Source organism: Ictidomys tridecemlineatus, chromosome 8 (assembly GCF_052094955.1).
Source record: "Ictidomys tridecemlineatus isolate mIctTri1 chromosome 8, mIctTri1.hap1, whole genome shotgun sequence".
Lineage (NCBI taxonomy): Eukaryota > Metazoa > Chordata > Mammalia > Rodentia > Sciuridae > Ictidomys > Ictidomys tridecemlineatus.
The window spans coordinates 104,146,592-104,154,117 of record NC_135484.1 but is presented as its reverse complement, the minus strand read 5'-3'; the positions used below and the strand labels follow the sequence as shown (position 1 = coordinate 104,154,117).

Sequence of the window (7,526 nt, the reverse complement as noted above, 5' to 3'; positions counted from 1 at the left end):
AAGGGTTAATAGGCAAAAGGTTTATTCAACAGATATTACTAGAACACCCACTGTGTGCCAGACTCTGTTAGCTACTGAGCTGTTATTTTCAGGAATTTGATAGTTCTTAAGATATCACTACTTCCTTACTGGCAAAAAAAAAGAAAGTAGCTGGGAAAATAAAGTGTTACACCATATCTACAACCCCCCTTCCCACTTTATTGAGTTCTCTGAATTGGATCTGTCAATCACCATTCACAATATGTCTGTTGGTGACATTCTGAATGAGTGGAAATCTTCATAGATTACTCTTGCCCTTGTAGGAAGAGCAACCCTAAACACATTCCTTTTATGTGAATGGATACAAGCTGTGCTTGGGCTGTTCTCCAAGAAATCCATTAGACAATGATGCAGCTTAAAGGCACAAAATGACCTAATTCACAAAAACCTGGAAAATGGACCTTGTGTGGCATCTAGATATTGGAGTTATGTGTTCCATAGCCAATTCACTTAGTAGGGTTTTAACAAAGATAGTACATAAGTGGAGTCTTATGGTAATCATGCTGAATTTGGGCTGCTGGTAGATTTTGCTAATTGACCTACATGATTCCTATCTTTATTTACTTTTATTTAGATTGCAACATACATGATTAAAAATCTTATTCCCCAGCCTGCTATTTTAATTTTTTGGATGAAAAGCCTTAAGTATTTTATTCTAAACTTGTACCTCACAGTACAGAATTAAAAAAATATTGCTATCTTTTTAAATTGTAACATTTTAATTCATATTACTCATATAGAGCACAATTTTTCATATCTCTGGTTGTATACAAACTATATTTACACGAATTCATGTCTTCATACAAGTACTTTGGATAATGATGTTCATCACATTCCACCATCATTAATAACCCCCTGCCCCCTTCCTTCTCCTCCAACCCCTCTGGTCTATTTAGAGTTCATTTGTTTCTCCCATGCTCCCCCTCCTTACCCTACTATGAATCAAACTTTTTATATCAGAGAAAACATTTGGCATTTCTTTTTTGGGGATTGGCTAACTTCACTTAGCATTATCTTCTCCAATTCCATCCAGTTACTGGAAATGCCATGATTTTATTCTCTTTTATTGCTCAGTAATATTCCATTTTTTATCCATCCATTTACTGAAGGGCATCTAGGTTGGTTCCACAGTTTAGTTATTGTGAATTGAGCTGCTATAAACATTGATGTGGCTGTGTCTCGGCAGTATGCTGTTTTCAAGTCCTTTGAGTATAAACCGAGGAGAGGGATAGCTGGGTCGAATGGTGGTTCCATTCCCAATTTTCTAAGGAATCTCCATACTGCTTTCCATATTGGCTGCACCGATTTGCAGTCCTACCAGCAGTGTATGAGTGTACCTTTTTCCCTACATCCTTGCCAATACTTACTGTTGTTTGTATGCATAATAGCTGCCATTCTGACAGGAATGAGATGAAATCTTAGAGTAGTTTTGATTTGCATTTCTCTAATTGCTAGAGATGATGAACATTTTTTCATATATTTGTTGACTGATTGTATATCCTCTTCTGAGAAGTGTCTGTTCAGTTCCTTGGCCCATTTATTGATTGGGTATTTTTTTTTTTTTTGGTGTTTAGCTTTTTGAGTTCTTTATGTACCCTAGAGATTAGTATTCTATCTGATGTGTGAGGGGTAAGAATTTGCTCCCAAGATGTAGGCTCTCTATTCACCTTACAGATTGTTTCTTTTGCTGAGAAGAAACTTTTTAGTAGTTCTGGACAACGCAATATAACTGGTAGTCATCTAAGGATGTTTATTAGAAAACCGGAGAACACTTTATCCTAAACGGCATCATCGAGTCACTAATAAGAGCCATAACCTGCCTTCCTTTGGAATTCTTTTATTTAAAAAAGACCTAAATATCCATTTGACTAAGCTACTGTTATATGCAGCTGAATCTATTCCTAACCAATAATGTTTTGTCAGTGAGTTGCATTTACTAAGACCTCTTTTAAGGGAATGTAAGGAGTCTTGCTTCATAATTAATTTGATTATAGTATTTGTACTTTTAATTATATATATTATAAATATTTGATTCTAAAGACAGCTTGACTAACTTTGGGAACTGTAATTAATTACTAATTGTTACTAAAGGGAAATAGGTATTGGGGAAATATAAATCCTACTTATTTTCCAAAGTTCTCTGTTCTTGATCTCTAGGCAGGAAAGATAAATTTACCCTAACAAGTAGGAAGGGTTATGAAAACTACTACAGTACCACTTTTGAATAAAAGGCAAGTGATTTTAATTTTAATTATTGAGGCAATAATCTATTCTTTCTTGAATTTAATTATGAGCTCAACATATGTGTCATTGTATTAAGTCCAATGATTCTTAACAAATAACACTCAGTATTCATTCCTATCTTTTGTAAGGCTCCTTGACTAAACAGGATACTGCCTCTTACTCCCTTGACAAAAATAAAATATTAGGACAGTGGTTAAGGTAATTGAAGTAATGCTTTAATAAGAGCATCTCTCTTCAGAAATGAGGACTCTTGCTATCTTTGTAGTCACAAGGGGCAAAGGCTACATGGCACTGTGACTAAATTTGGCTTGCCCCTGCTGATGGTCATTTTAATGGAACATTAGGTACACTATGTAGGCCAGATTTTTGCTTTATGTAGTTCAAAGGTCTGTATGTGTGAGAGCATGAAGATAAACCACATTATGTTAGGGAATCATTTTAAGTGAGATAGAGACTGAAAATGTGATCTCCAAATGGCATGTTTCATTCATTGGGTCATGTATTTTACAGAGCTTTCCTGTTGATATATACTTATTCGATTCTCTCCATAGTCTGACCACCTCCTAAAAGTTGAAATTTATTACAGACTGGACTAACGTTGTCCACAGTCATGCCCATGATCAGTCTTATCTTTTTGGTTTTGTTCAAGTCATTTTTTTCTGCTTCATATTACAGTCTCATTGCTGGTCATATTCGTTAATCTGTTACGGGTCAGCGCAATTATCATCTTTGTTATGAGGCATCTCTGGTGACCCAAAATGTCATGATTTTTTTCTGTTCCTTAAACTCTTACTGTAGTGATTATATACTCATTTTGGCCCTCAACCATGGGCTATTTTGTCCGGAAACAAAATGTCTTTCTCAAGATATGTTCAATTTTTTTTTTTGGTTAGATTGCAAGCTCTTTAAGGGCAGGCAATACATTTTATGTAGAATATGTGACAAAACAATAGATGATAGATGCCAAGAAATATCCTTTAGTTGATTAAATTAAATCAACTCTGATTCTTGGGTCTAGGTGGATTCAAAAATGATTTTTTTTTTTTTTTGGTGGTGCTGAGGATTGAACCCAGGCCCTTGTGCATGCAAGGCAAGCATGCTACCAACAAAGCTATATCTCCAGCTCCTCAAATCACATCTTTTTATCATAAAATCTAAAGTGTAGATTTTATGCATCTTTATATGTTTATCAATTTTGTCCATAAGAACCATATACTATTCAATTCCATATATATTTATTTAAAGTTTCTGTATATAAGGACTTTTTCTAGCCAATATATGATATAAAGATAAAAAAGAAACAATCCTTTTTAACCTTGTCAATCTGGGTCATTTTCACTTGGATAATTCTGAGTTCTATTTTAATCATATCTTATAATGCAACTGTTTTTAAATTAGGGAAGTATACATGGAAAAATATATTGGCACTATGACAAAACCATCAATACCTCTTTAAAAATAAAGAAGCAGGAACACGAAATAATAATAGAATATGTAGAAGTGATATTTTGTGTAGATATTACTTTCAGTGTCATTGAATCAGCTTGAGATTGCTTCTCTTATTGCTGTAGAAAAACTCTCTGGTGACATGGCTAGGCCTAAAGTGGCTTTTCTCAGAACAAAATTATTTTCCTAAAAATCCACTACAGTCTTTCCAGATGACATTTTTATCTCAAAACCAATCTCTCCAAACCCATGAATCCAAACAAAATAGTTTTAATAAAGATCAACTCCAATTGGAACTAATTCTAACTGACTCCATTAGTACTCCCTGTTGGGATTTTCTTTGATATATTGTTTTAATAAGCACCCTATGTGGGCTTCTAGTTCTTTTTAATCAGTGTAATTAGAATTCTCTATAATTGTCTTGGGGAGATATGTGGGTGGGTTTCCCTTTTCTCTTGCACATGTTAAGCTCTCAGTAGGACATGAGAGTTTGACCTTTACATCAGAGACTTAAGATATAAAGGTGAAAAAAAAATACTACTTCTCATGACCTACTCCAAAGAAAGTTTCTGCTTTCTCTTTGCAGTTAGGTCTTCTTTGGTTAGCTACTGTTTCAATAAATATGCTTATGGATGCTATCCCTAAGCACGGATGGAAAAGAACATTTTGACTTTGTATTGGAATTTTTGACTGTGGGACTGCCAAATAAATAAGTGAATAATATATGAAACAGTGACATCTTAGTCATCTGAATCAGCTAAGCAATTGGAAAAAAATATCTAGGTAATTAATCAGCATTTTGAGTTTTTTTTTGTTGTTTGGCATTACATGGGATCAATTGATCATGTATTCATTCTTCACTACAGTCTTCAGTTGGGTGTTTCCGACTTGGGATGATCTGAAGCAGAATCTCACCCTGAGCATGATCCCATTCCTAGTAGCTTACCTTCGCCCTCCGAAGCCACCCCAGCAGTTTGAAGCCTCTCTTCTGTTTCAAATCACTTTAGGGCATTTACTCGTATGCTTGGTTGATTTTCCTTCGAAGCTTCTCACTTTCTAGGGCAGTCACTTACTTTTTGTTTTTGAATCCAAATTATTTGGCATTGAATAAGTGCCTAATATATATTTGTAGAACTGAGTTTGCTATGATCAATATCTATTTTAACACATCCTTCTCTTCACAATTGTTATAATAATCATACTACTTTAAAAATATCAAAAGGTACAGTTTATATAAAATAGATTGTTATATTAGTTATATCTATTACTATTTATATAATTCATTATTTATACTATTTGTTATTTATATATTTTATAGGCTAATAAAAATATAAAATACAACTTCAATAATAACATTTATTATTAGTTCTTACAATAATTATTAAGAGTCCTTTATTCATCACAGGATTTAGAAATAGATATAATTTGCCTCCTTTTACTGAGAAGGAGACTTGATCAGTAATTTTTGGTAGAAGTGGTGATAGACGCTAATGATGCCTAATTGTAAAATCAGCATGTAACTCATTAAAAATTTGGCTGGTTCAGCATTATGAATGTCAAATAGGAATTGGAATGTGAAAGGAAGGACCTTGCTTTAAGTTGCTATTTGATAAATTAGAAATGGACCATAAGGCACTCCTGAAAAGTTTTTTTTAGATATTTTCTAATCCTAAAGTTGTCTGAGCTGGAGGTAGTGATCAGTGTGTTTTCATAGACTACTTTTCACTAAAATTTCATCTAGAATAAATAGGTGATTATCAAGCCCTACTAGGTTGTCAGTTCATTAAGATTGCCCAAGGCTTTTACCTCTTGGTGCTTATATAGCCTACAAAGACAAGGGGTAGGAAGTTACTCAACAGAAATTCTCCAAACTGCTGCTTCCTGGGGTGTATTGTGTCAAAGTCCAGCTGCAGCAAAATAACCGGGAGGGGGGTGTGATGAGCAACTTGTGTACATTGATACAGCAGGAGTGGGAGCTGTTTATTATAGGACAGGAGGGGTATATATACATTCCACACAGCTTATCTTAATTAACATAAACTAGATACAACAGTCAACCAATAAGGAATCTCCACACTTAATGGCTCGCTGGCATTACTTCACAAACCACTCCCTCTGGCAAAATGTCAGGCACCATCCTGACTTGTTTACAGACTCTAACTTAATTTCCCCCTTTTGTTTAATTTAAATAACGACCCCCCATAGTGGTTTTTACACAAACACCTGGCTATACCTCTACCTCTTTTAAACAATTTTGCTCATCATTTGGCATTACTCACATAACAGGAATTCCATACAATCCTCAGGGACAAGGCATAGTTGAAAGAGCTCATCAAACTATTAAAATGTACTTATTAAAGCAAAAAGGGGGATTTGGAAAGGGATATATATCCCCCAAAGATAAACTTAAAATAACCCTTTTTACTCTAAACTTTTAAAATTTGGATTCATCAGGGCTTAGTGCTGCGGAAAGGCATATGTATCCAAAAAATATACATAAGCCTAAGATACTTTGGAAGGATATTCTAACAGGACAATGGAAAGGTCCTGACTCAGTGATTGTATGGAGTCGGGGTTCTGTTTGTGTGTTTCCACAGAGAGAACAGCAGCCGATTTGGATTCCAGAGAGACTAACCAAAGCAATTTCTACAGACCAAAAAGAAGATGATCTGACTCAAATCCATAACAGTTGATATCCAGAGCTCCAGCTTGGCTATTCTTACATCTGCAACAGTGATTAACCAGGATGCTGTTTTTCAATATCTATTTTATTATTGCATTTTTCCACATCATAAATTTCTATTTTATTTTTTGAGCTCATACAGACCTAGGTTAATGTTTTTCTGATCTGTTTTATTTTTTGACTGTGGAGTTTTTAAACATTGCAATGGAGCTTTCACCTGTGTAAAGCTATAAGGCCTTTACTATTGTCTTATGTGTTGTATGTTTGTGTGCACACTTGTGTTTTGTGTTGTATGTCTGTGTGTGCATATGTCCATATATCACATATGAGGAGCGCTCATGAAAAAATGGATCCGAATTTTTCTTTATTCACGTGATTTTAATGGTTTAATTTAAATTGGGTAAACAGCTGTTGAGGATTGTTTTAAGATGTGTACAAATAAGCAGGTTAACAGATCTGTTTGTTTACTTTCACCTTTCCTTTTCATTATATTTAATAATTCTGTTCAGGATAATGTAAATTGTTCAGAAAATTGTTTCCTTAGTACCTGTTGGAATGTTACATAATTTTTTTTAGCATCACTGCCAGAATTCCTATCGTCATCCCAGTGCCAGTGAAGACAAAGATAAAACCAAACTACAGCTTCTTCGAGAGTTATCACAACAAACTGTATAAACAGATGCATCAATGAATAATAACTAGGTAAGTCATACTGTTCGATATTGTAGTTAGTAGCACATTCCCCTGAACAGACTTCTTGAGTTTAAATCTAAGATCTTCTACATTGAGCTCTGTGATCCTGGGCAGTTATTTACTATTTTTTTCTTCCAGTCTCTCCATTTATTCATCTATAAAATGGGATAGCAATGGGACTTACCTGTAAGAGCATTATGAGTTTTAGATAAATTAGTACATGTGCTTGGTCCACAGTAAGTACTTTATGGGGTGGAAAAGCACAGTGCTGGCAACTGCAAGATGTTTGATATGAACAATGTTCCAAATCACTGGCTTCTGAATGCAAGCTTCTAAATGCAAGCTTCTAAATGCAGCATGGTTACTGATACCTTCACTGCCACAGCTGAGCTAGCTTTGGGGGATCCCTGGAATTCTTTCC

General features: G+C 34.7%; 1 protein-coding gene across 4 annotated transcripts in view; it reads right to left on the bottom strand.

Annotated features, from left to right (window-relative positions):
* The window catches only part of Ptchd4 (patched domain containing 4), a 197,143-nt gene that overhangs the window by 24,955 nt on the left and 164,662 nt on the right, over window positions 1-7,526 (bottom strand). The gene's annotated exons all lie outside the window — the stretch shown is intronic.